Genomic DNA, 9,324 nt, shown 5'->3' on the forward strand with positions numbered 1-9,324 from the left:
TCTCTCTTCCTCCATAACAAGATTTCTGGTTCCCAAGTGTACAGTAGATGATGGAATTGTATCTCATAATTACTCATTTACATTATTCTACATTGTACACATGACAGGCTTAGAATAACAATACACATATTACCACCACCAATATAATTACAAAGAACAGCTGAATTTTTTTATATGCTCTCCTCACCCTCATCCCATTTTTTATAGTTATACTGTATCTACATTATGTGAGAATATAGCTTTTATATGTTATACTTTCATTTAACTCTCACTTATTATTAGTTCTTCAGATAACTATGTTTTATCGTCTACCACCTGATGTCTCTTTACTGATGATGTCTCTTTAATCATGTTGATTGTCTAATACTCGTCCTTCTCTAGATTCTTGAGAACAATATTCTCTGAGTCCTTGCATATTGATAACTGTTGTTTTGTGCCTTTTATAGTTGAAAGTCAGTTTCACAGAATATAAAATCCTTGGTTTACATTTTATTCCTTGTATCTGTTAAATATTTTATTCTGTTTTCTTCTGGTATAAAGTATAGCTGTCAAAAAAACCCTGATGATAATCTACTTTTTTACCTTTTAAGTCACTTTTGGTTTTGATTGGATACTCAATGGAATTTTTTTTTCTTTAAAGTTCATCTATTTTGTTAGAAATTTGTCTTGGTGTTGATAATTCTGGGTCAAGAGTCTCAGCTACACAGTATATTTTTTCAATATGTAGCTTCATATTGTTTTTATAAAGAAAATTTCTCTTTAATTATATTTTTTAGTATATGTTTTGTCCCCTTGCTTTTCACGTCTTCAAAGATTTCAGTTATATGAGGTTGAATCTTCTTTGTCCATCTTTAATATTTGTTTGTTTTTTTTCTTTTTTCTTTTTGGCTGCACTGGGTCTTCATTGCTGCGTGCAGGCTTTCTCTAGTTGCGGTGACCGGGGGCTACTCTTTGTTGTGGTTTGTGGGCTTCTCATTGCAGTGGCTTCTCTTGTTGCGGAGCACGGGCTCTAGGCGCGCGGGCTTCAGTAGTTGTGGCACGCAGGCTCTAGAGTCCCAATATTTGTCATTTTCTGTCAAATGTTTCTTATCTTTTTCTTTACTTTTTATTTAAAAAATTTCCTCCTTTGGGACTTCCCTAGTGGTCCCCTTCCACTGAAGGGGGCAGGGGTTCGATCCCTGGTCAGGGAACTAGATCCCACATGCATGCTGCAACTAAGAGTTCGCATGCCACAACTAAGAAGTCCACATGCCGCAACTAAGAAGCCAACATGCCACAACTATGAGCCTGCCTGGGGCAACTAAAAAAGATCCTGCATGCCGCAACTAAGACCTGGCACAGACAAAATAAATAAATAAAAATTAAAAAAAAATTTTGTTGGGAAAAAATAAAAAATGTCCTCCTTTTAATATTTTATTTTTTTTAAGGCTTAATCTGTTTTATTATGTTTGCTCTGCATTCCTTCATTTTAGTGTCACTTCTGAAATAATTTTTTAGAAAATTTCTAATTGTCTCCTGGCTTTTACCACCTTAGTGGCAGCATATTTTAATAATGTTTTCACTTCATGTCTTTATCGCTTTCTTAATGTATTTTCGCTTCTTTTGAGATAGAAGATAATAGTTTTGATTTGTTCTGTGAGCATGTCTTTCTGGTGTAGGGATATTTATTGTGCTCACTGTTTTTCTTAGAAATAACTTTGCAAGGCATTTGGCTTCAACACTTTTCTGTTTCTCATTTTTATGTTAAAATGGCTTTCCAGAACTTTTAGTAGGAGACACAGCTTTGAGTAGCTTTTCTAGCTTCATAAACTCCCTCTTCTGTTGTTTTCAGGTAGTGCTAAGAAGGGTCAGCTTGCTTTACGAGATTTCCTGGTTCTGTTCCCTTCCCCGGCCCTTTTATCTGGGCCTCCTCTATCTGTTGTTCTATCTGTCTCTGTCCAGCTTAATTTTGATTCCACTCTCAGCATTTCTCTTCAGTGTGACACTCTGTCCTGAAAGGAAGCTCTGGCAAGTCAGTCTCTAGGGCTGCTTAAGCACCTTCAGTCTTTGTAGCAGACCCCTTGCACTCACCACCTACCCGACTGGGCAAAACCTGACTACATGCTTTCCAGCAAATAGTCCTTGCTATCTAGGGCGTCTCTTCTCAAGTCTGTCAAAGGCTGTCAAGTTTCACTGCTTCTCTCTCCTTTTCCTGCTCACATGCTGATAGGATCCAGGTCTTATGGCTGCGGGTGGTTTGTTCTCATTCACATGTATTTTGAAGTTTGTGTGGGTGCCTTGCAGCCTAGCGTCCATGTAAATGCTGTCCATGGGATTTTGATTTTGCTAAGTTGTTGTTCTATATGTTTTCTTTTTTAATGTTTTATTTATTTACTTTTGGCTGCGTTGGGTCTTCGTTGCTGTGCGTGGGCTTTCTCTAGTTGCAGCGAGCGGGGGCTACCCTTCGTTGTCGTGCAGGGGCTTCTCATTGCGGTGGCTTCTTTTGTTGCAGAGCACAGCTCTAGGCACGCGGGCTTCAGTAGTTGCAGCACGTGGGCCCTAGAGCACACAGGCTTCAGTAGTTGTGGCTCGTGGGCTCTAGAGCACAGGCTCAGCAGTTGCGGCACGTGGGCCCTAGAGTGCACAGGCTTCAGTAGTTGTGGCTCGTGGGATTCACTAATTGTGGCTCGCAGGCTCTAGAGCACAGGCTCAGCAGTTGTGGCGCATGGGCTTAGTTGCTCCACGGCATGTGGGATCTTCCCCGACCAGGATTTGAACCCATGTGCCCTGCATTGGCAGGTGGATTCTTAACCACTGCGCCACCAGAGAAGCCCCATATGTTTTTATGTTAAGATTTGGATTCAAAATTACACTGCCACTGTAGTCATCTTCCCTGAACCCACTAAATAGACTTAAACTACTCTCTTCTTTAAGCAGAACCCGCATTTTCACAAGAGTTAGAAATAGTACATATAACTTCCTAAGTTAGAAATAGTAAATATAACTTCCTAAGCTTTGATGATTTTATTATAACTTCAGAAGGGTTTGGGAAATGTGTTCTCCATGTTATAAAATCCTCTGACAACTTTGGAGCAGTGTAATTTTTGTTTTACTTCTGGTACAATTAAAGAGAGAAAATTTCGGTGTCCCTGAACCAATTAAAAAAAAAATTAGGTGCTCCATGTATTATTGGAAACGAACTTTATATAAACCTTTGACATAAGGCAAATATAAGCTGACGATTATAAAAATGATCATTCTCATTGTTACATAAGAGGAGGTGTGTTTATCCAGGATTTTCACGTCTCATTTCATCCTCAGAATAACCCTCTTAGGGAGGTATTGTTATTATGAGTCCCACCCTTCAGAAGAAGTTGAGCTTAGAGGACATAAATGACTTGTTCTAAGCCATTAGCAGAAAGGACTCTTCCCACCTCTATGTGAAAAGGTTTTACTCTTCCGCCCAGGGCTCAGCTTTGAAGAGATCCTTGTGCAGCACGTGGGTGGAACCTGCCTGGCCAGCTGTACAGTCAAATATTTCTTGAGGACCCACGGGGTGACAGGTGCTACGGGGAGATCTCTCTCACAGTCTGGTTAAGAGCTTTGTCTAGCACCTTAGAGCCTGGAGGAGACAGAGTAGCACTTGAACCCGGGTTTTTGGACTCTAGCCCCTGCGGTTTGCTTTTCCCGCTGGCTAAGGTCAGCGTCAGCAGTGTGCTTTGTGTGATCTGCAGTACTCGGAGTGGCTCCATGTGGCATCGCTATACCTGCTTGTTGCTGGACATGAGTAGCTTTGCTTCATGGTAGATGTGAAAGGACAGTGTCAGCATCTCTGGTGCTTGCGGCACTGCTTCTCCAGTGTTTACTCCCGAGTACCCTGAGCAGCGGAGGGGAGAATCCTGTCCCAACCTCCAGGCAGCCTCTCATTGCATTCTAATATCTTACCTTAAAATTCATGCAACGTTTAAATTCCACTTTGCAATATATCTGTGCTATTGAATACAAAAAGCGTGTTTTCCATACATGACAGCAAGTAAAATTTTCGTTATAGGAAAATGTAGACTGTTCCTCTGGTGGCTCTTGGTGCCTCCTGGCACGTTACCATGTACTCCTGAAGTGTTCCTCAGTCTGAAAGCATAAGAAGAAACACAGAGAAGTAGACTGGGGCTCCATCTTGGGAGTTTGAAGGTTTTGCTAAATCTTTGGACTTTGTTCTGTAGACCAATGTTGTTCTGAGGAACCAATGAAGCATTTCAAAAAAGAAAGTGACCTGATCAGTTTCGTGTTTTAGAGGAATGGCTTTAAATTTCTTTGATCATCATCTATCGTAAGAAATACAGGGCTTCCCTGGTGGCGCAGTGGTTAAGAATCCGCCTGCCAATGCATGGGTTTGAGCCCTGCTCCGGGAAGATCCCACATGCCGCAGAGCAACTAAGCCCGTGCACTACAACTGCTGAGCCTGTGCTCTAGAGCCCAAGAGCTACAACTACTGAGCCCACGAGCCACAACTACTGAAGCCCGTGCACCTAGAGCCCGTGCTCTGCAACAAGAGAAGCCACCACAATGAGAAGTCCGTGCACTGCAACAAAGGGCAGCCCTGCTTGCCGCAACTAGAGAAAGCCCACACACAGCAAGGAAGACCCAACGCAGCCAAAACCAAACCAAAACAAAACATTTTACATGCCAATATATGCAGATTATATCTATTATACATAATATACATGCATATGCATGTATGTGATTACATATGTATATATGTAAAATAAAAATTTGTTGAAACTTGACTGATATTTATATATTTTCCACCCTAACCAATTTCATCTAGGAAAAGTTAATGCAATCCACTAAGTTGGTTGCACAACCCCTGATGGAGTGCACCTCAGGTAACCAGAGAATTTATACACTTCATTAACATTTTGAATGGAACAAAGTTGTACTCATTAAGAAACACTTCAATGCTTCTTCCAGGAGGTTTAGGAGATGTTATTGGGAAGGAAGAGGAGGGGAGGTTCCCAGGCCCTATTACCATGATTTTCCTGGCAGCCTGCACACCCTTTCCCTGGGGCCAGATTCTCTCTGCTCTCCTCTGTACCATTCATTCTCTTGCAGCCTGCCCCCTTCTCTCCTAGGATAATTGACTTCAAACAGAACCTTCTCTAGTCATCCTACTTGAGAAGACCCAAGAAGTGGGAGAGGGTAATCTCTGTATTGAACTTTAACTTTCTCTCTCAGATAGAGAACACTGAGGGTAAAATGTAGCACATAATGAAGACTATATGTATTAGTTTCCTAAGGCTGCATAACAAAGTACCACAGACTGGGTGGCTTAAATAACAGAAATTGATTTTCTCACAGTTCTGGAGGCTACAAAGTTAAGATCAAGATGTTAACAGGGTTGGTTTCTTCTGAGGCCTCTTTCCTTGGCTTGCAGATGGCTAACTTCTCCCTGTGTCTTCACATGATCTTCCTTCTGTGTGTCTGTGTCTTAATCTCTTCTTATAAGGAGACCAATCGGATTGAATTAGGGCCCACCTGTAAGACCTCATTTTCACTTAATTACCTCTTTAAAGGCCCTATCTCCAAATACACTCGCATTTTGAGGTACTAGGGTTTAGGACTTCAACGTACAAATTTTTTTGGCGGGGGGACAAAATTCAGCCCTGTAAAAAACTAATAAACAGAAATCTCAATTAAATACAGTCAGGAGACCAGAAGAGGGAGCTCTCATGCCCTACCATGAGCCCAACAGGAAGAAGAAAGACTCCTTCTTTCCGGGTAAGCACCCAGCCTATGAGAGACAGTCGTGACTCAGCCAATGAAAAGCCATGGGCTCTTTGTTTACTATACCTCCCCCCAGCTTCTTTTTCCACTCTGTAAAAGAGTTCGCTCCAGTTTTGTGGGCACTTGCACCTGGGATCACCATGGTTGCACACTGTGAATTGCAATTCTTTATTGATCCCGTATAAACCCATTTTTGCTGGAGAAATAACTAGCAGTCTATTTGTTTTAGGTCAACAGTCCATAGCACCATTTATGTTTATTTTAAAAAAATCAAATACAGCCATTTTTATGTTATACAAAATAAATGCCAAAATACCAGCATTACAAATCACATCACAGCTTTATTTTCATGATATAATGAATTCAGTTACTTAATTCTATTATGGATAGACAGAGCTTCCATTTTAGTGGCCCCCTTGGAAAGTCTTAATTTCTTTTTTAAAAAGGAGGTCTTAGTTTTTATTTTACTGTGTACTTAACTGCTGCGCAACTGCTTCACCCTGCCCTTGACTGGACGTTCTCAACACATAGAAAAGTTTGCACGAAAAGCTGGTAAATGGTAATTAAAGCACTTCAGTAAAAGAGAAGAGAAAGAGAAGAAATCTGTGGTTTGGGATTCACTGGGCTGACTGAGAAGAGAAAACCCAAACGGCCCTTTCTCTCTTCGGGAAGTTCTGCAAGAAGCAAGCCCAGCGGATCTGAATTAGCTCAAAGGAAAAACACAGGCTAAGACCAGTAGAAAGGGGACAAGAACTCCTTAGCTAAGCTCTGGTCTGATAAGGCCACTTCCCAGCCAGGAAGCTCATATGGTTACAGACGGACTGGGCGTCTCCAGTCCCCCACTCAGTTACGCATAGACTTGCCCTGTAGCATCAGAGCAGGGCTCTTCCTAGTCTGCATCCTGCTGTGCCAGTCCACATGCCTCACCTCCTGCCTCTTACCTCTCCGTGGAGTGAACACTCCCCAGCTTCTGCTTCGGAGTTTCTCATTTTATATCTATTTCAGGAGGCTGCTGCGGGGGTGTGGGGTGGGGGCAGTGCCCTTGTTTCCAGTTAGTTGATTGAGTTATCAGACTTTATAGACTCCCCACACTACTCCTTGGCTGAGTCCTTTTCAGCTCTCTGAGTCTGTAATTCATTCTATAAATGTGATTGTTCATCAAGATGATCTCTTTGATTCCTCTTCACCCTAATATTATATGAGTCTATTCTTAAGTTTCAGACTTTAATGCAGATTTTTGAAAAAATCCCATGTATAGTTACAAAAGAAACTTAATATAGATGCCTGTGCCTAACAGACAGAGGGAGAAAAGGTACCCCTTTCTTCCTGGGATTTTAAGCTTATTTTAGATAGAAAATTTAAGCTTACCTCAACTATGGGTCTTCAGCTTGCTCCTCTGCTCTGTCTTGAGCCACTCTTGTTTATGGAGGCAACTCTGAGATCACTGCTGAAACATTCTCCTCAGTGACGTTGGCAGGTTCACCACCAATTATCCGGCTAAATAACACACATAGAATTCTGAATGACATAGTTAAAAATTAAAAATGACTATCTGTAAGATGGCATTATCAGCAATGCTTTGCTTTTTAAAATTAGAATTGCTAATGAATTGTTTTCTAATGCTCTTTTGTACTGTCCTATGGATATTTTCTTAAGATATTCACATTTGCAAAATGCCTTTGTACTGTTTTCTCCTCTCACCCACTCACTGCCCACACATACCTGGCCTCCTACTCCCTGCTAACTCATGGGTCCAGCCTCTGCCCACACACACACTCAGCGACCTGGCACCTACTATCGACCCTCTCCTTTGTTCTCCCACAAACCCACCCACTCATCTGCTCTCCTTTACACAGGTGGACATATTCGTACTCCTACTGCTCAGCAGCCAAAACACAATAATGGCTTAAGGGTGGGGAGAGAATAATTTTTCCAACGACCGTCATGTGTTTTTTAATTAACAAGCTCTATCCACACATAAATAGTCAATAAACAGTTCTTTTATTCTTAAATTGGCTGTGAATTATGCCAGAGCAACTCCAGAGCCAACACAAGGGTCAGCCCACTCATCAAAGCCCTGCCAAGGCCTCCTCTTGGGGAGGCTGGCCCCTGAGGAGGCGGGGAGGCCAGTCTTTGCTCCTTGTGTGTATTTTTAAGGCTACCAGAAAGGCCTTCCCCAAATCACCCTTAACCTGATGTTGCTTTGCCTAAAACTCCAGCATTAGAGAGTCATTCCTGAACCTTCTCAGTATTTAAAGTATGAAGAATTAGAAAGATATTGCTGGAGTTTCTTCCCATTTGTGGTAACTATTTTCATCTTTTCAAGGAGCTCAGATAATATGCCACATGTTGTGAAGAGAATCTATTCTGCAATATTACAAGTCCACTCGTTAATAGGAGATAAGAGCATAATGGTGGGTTTTAAGAAGTGCACAATTGAATTTGTGTTGGTATATTTTTATTTGGTTTTGTCATTTGGCTTTCTCTATATTAAATTGATGTGCACTCCTTGAAGGAAGGCTGGGACCATTTCTCCTCATTTATCTCTCTGAGGTGTAGTAACATGCCTAACAAGGCTGGTAATTTCTCTTGTCAGCACTAAACCTTAGGGCCAATTTTATTCTACTTTTTATCCACCAGTATTTTACTCTTTATTTTGAATATAACTACTTTCTCCTTTAAATTTCCACAATGCTGGCTCTACTCTCTCATGCATTTATCACTTTCTCTCCTGTATCATATTTAATCTTAGAGCTCATAAGGACTTTTAAGTATATGATTTAACTTTATGTCCTCACACTAAGCAAAGACCCTTACATAAAAAAACTCCTCGGGACTTCCCTGGTGGTCCAATGGGTAAGATTCTGAGCTCCCAATGCAAGGGGCCAGGATTCAGTTAGGGAACTAGATCCCACATGCATGCTGCAAGTAAGAAGTCTGCATGCTGCAAATAAGAAGCCCGCATGCTGCAACTAAGAAGCCCGCGTGCTGCAACTAAGAGTGCGCATGCTGCAACTAAAAGATCCCGCATGCTGCAATGAAGATCCTGCATGCAGCAACTAAGACCCGGCACACCCAAAATAAATAAATAAATAAATATTTTTTTTAAAAAGACCTCACATAGAAAGATGCAAGCAAAGTGTAAAAAGTAAGAAACAAATACCTCCTAGCCCATTCCACAGTTACAGTGGTGATATGACTGCCACCAAGTTTCTAGCTGTGAACTTCTAGCTAAAGATGGTGCAACGAACAGAGGCATGTATCTCCTCTTAGTAGAGATGAGAAGAGGGGTTATGAATAGATGCAAGATTTCAATAAATATTTGGTGGAAAGAGAATGGGGGAATGTTAAGTGGCCCAATGGGAGACGAAGTCACAATCTAAAGTGTGTGCAGTGGGGCATGCTGAAGATAAGAAAGATACTTCACCTTGAAGAACCTGAAAGAGGCTCAGGACTTGGAGTCACCACATTTGGCAGAAAGTGAGGGTAAGGTGTGCGGTGTAAAGCAAAAGTTGAAAGCTTATATATGGAACAGTCATCTACTCTTATACCCCCAGGCACAGA

General features: G+C 41.5%; 1 protein-coding gene across 1 annotated transcript in view; it reads right to left on the reverse strand.

The window, feature by feature from the left end:
* Nucleotides 1–7,524, reverse strand: part of NEMP2 (nuclear envelope integral membrane protein 2) — a 58,553-nt gene extending 51,029 nt beyond the window's left edge. The window contains exon 1 of the mRNA XM_049712152.1: nucleotides 7,129–7,524. The gene's annotated coding sequence lies outside the window, so the exon portion shown is untranslated. The remainder of the gene's footprint in view (nucleotides 1–7,128) is intronic.
* Nucleotides 7,525–9,324: the final 1,800 nt, after the last annotated feature.

Source organism: Orcinus orca, chromosome 7, assembly GCF_937001465.1.
Source record: "Orcinus orca chromosome 7, mOrcOrc1.1, whole genome shotgun sequence".
NCBI lineage: Eukaryota > Metazoa > Chordata > Mammalia > Artiodactyla > Delphinidae > Orcinus > Orcinus orca.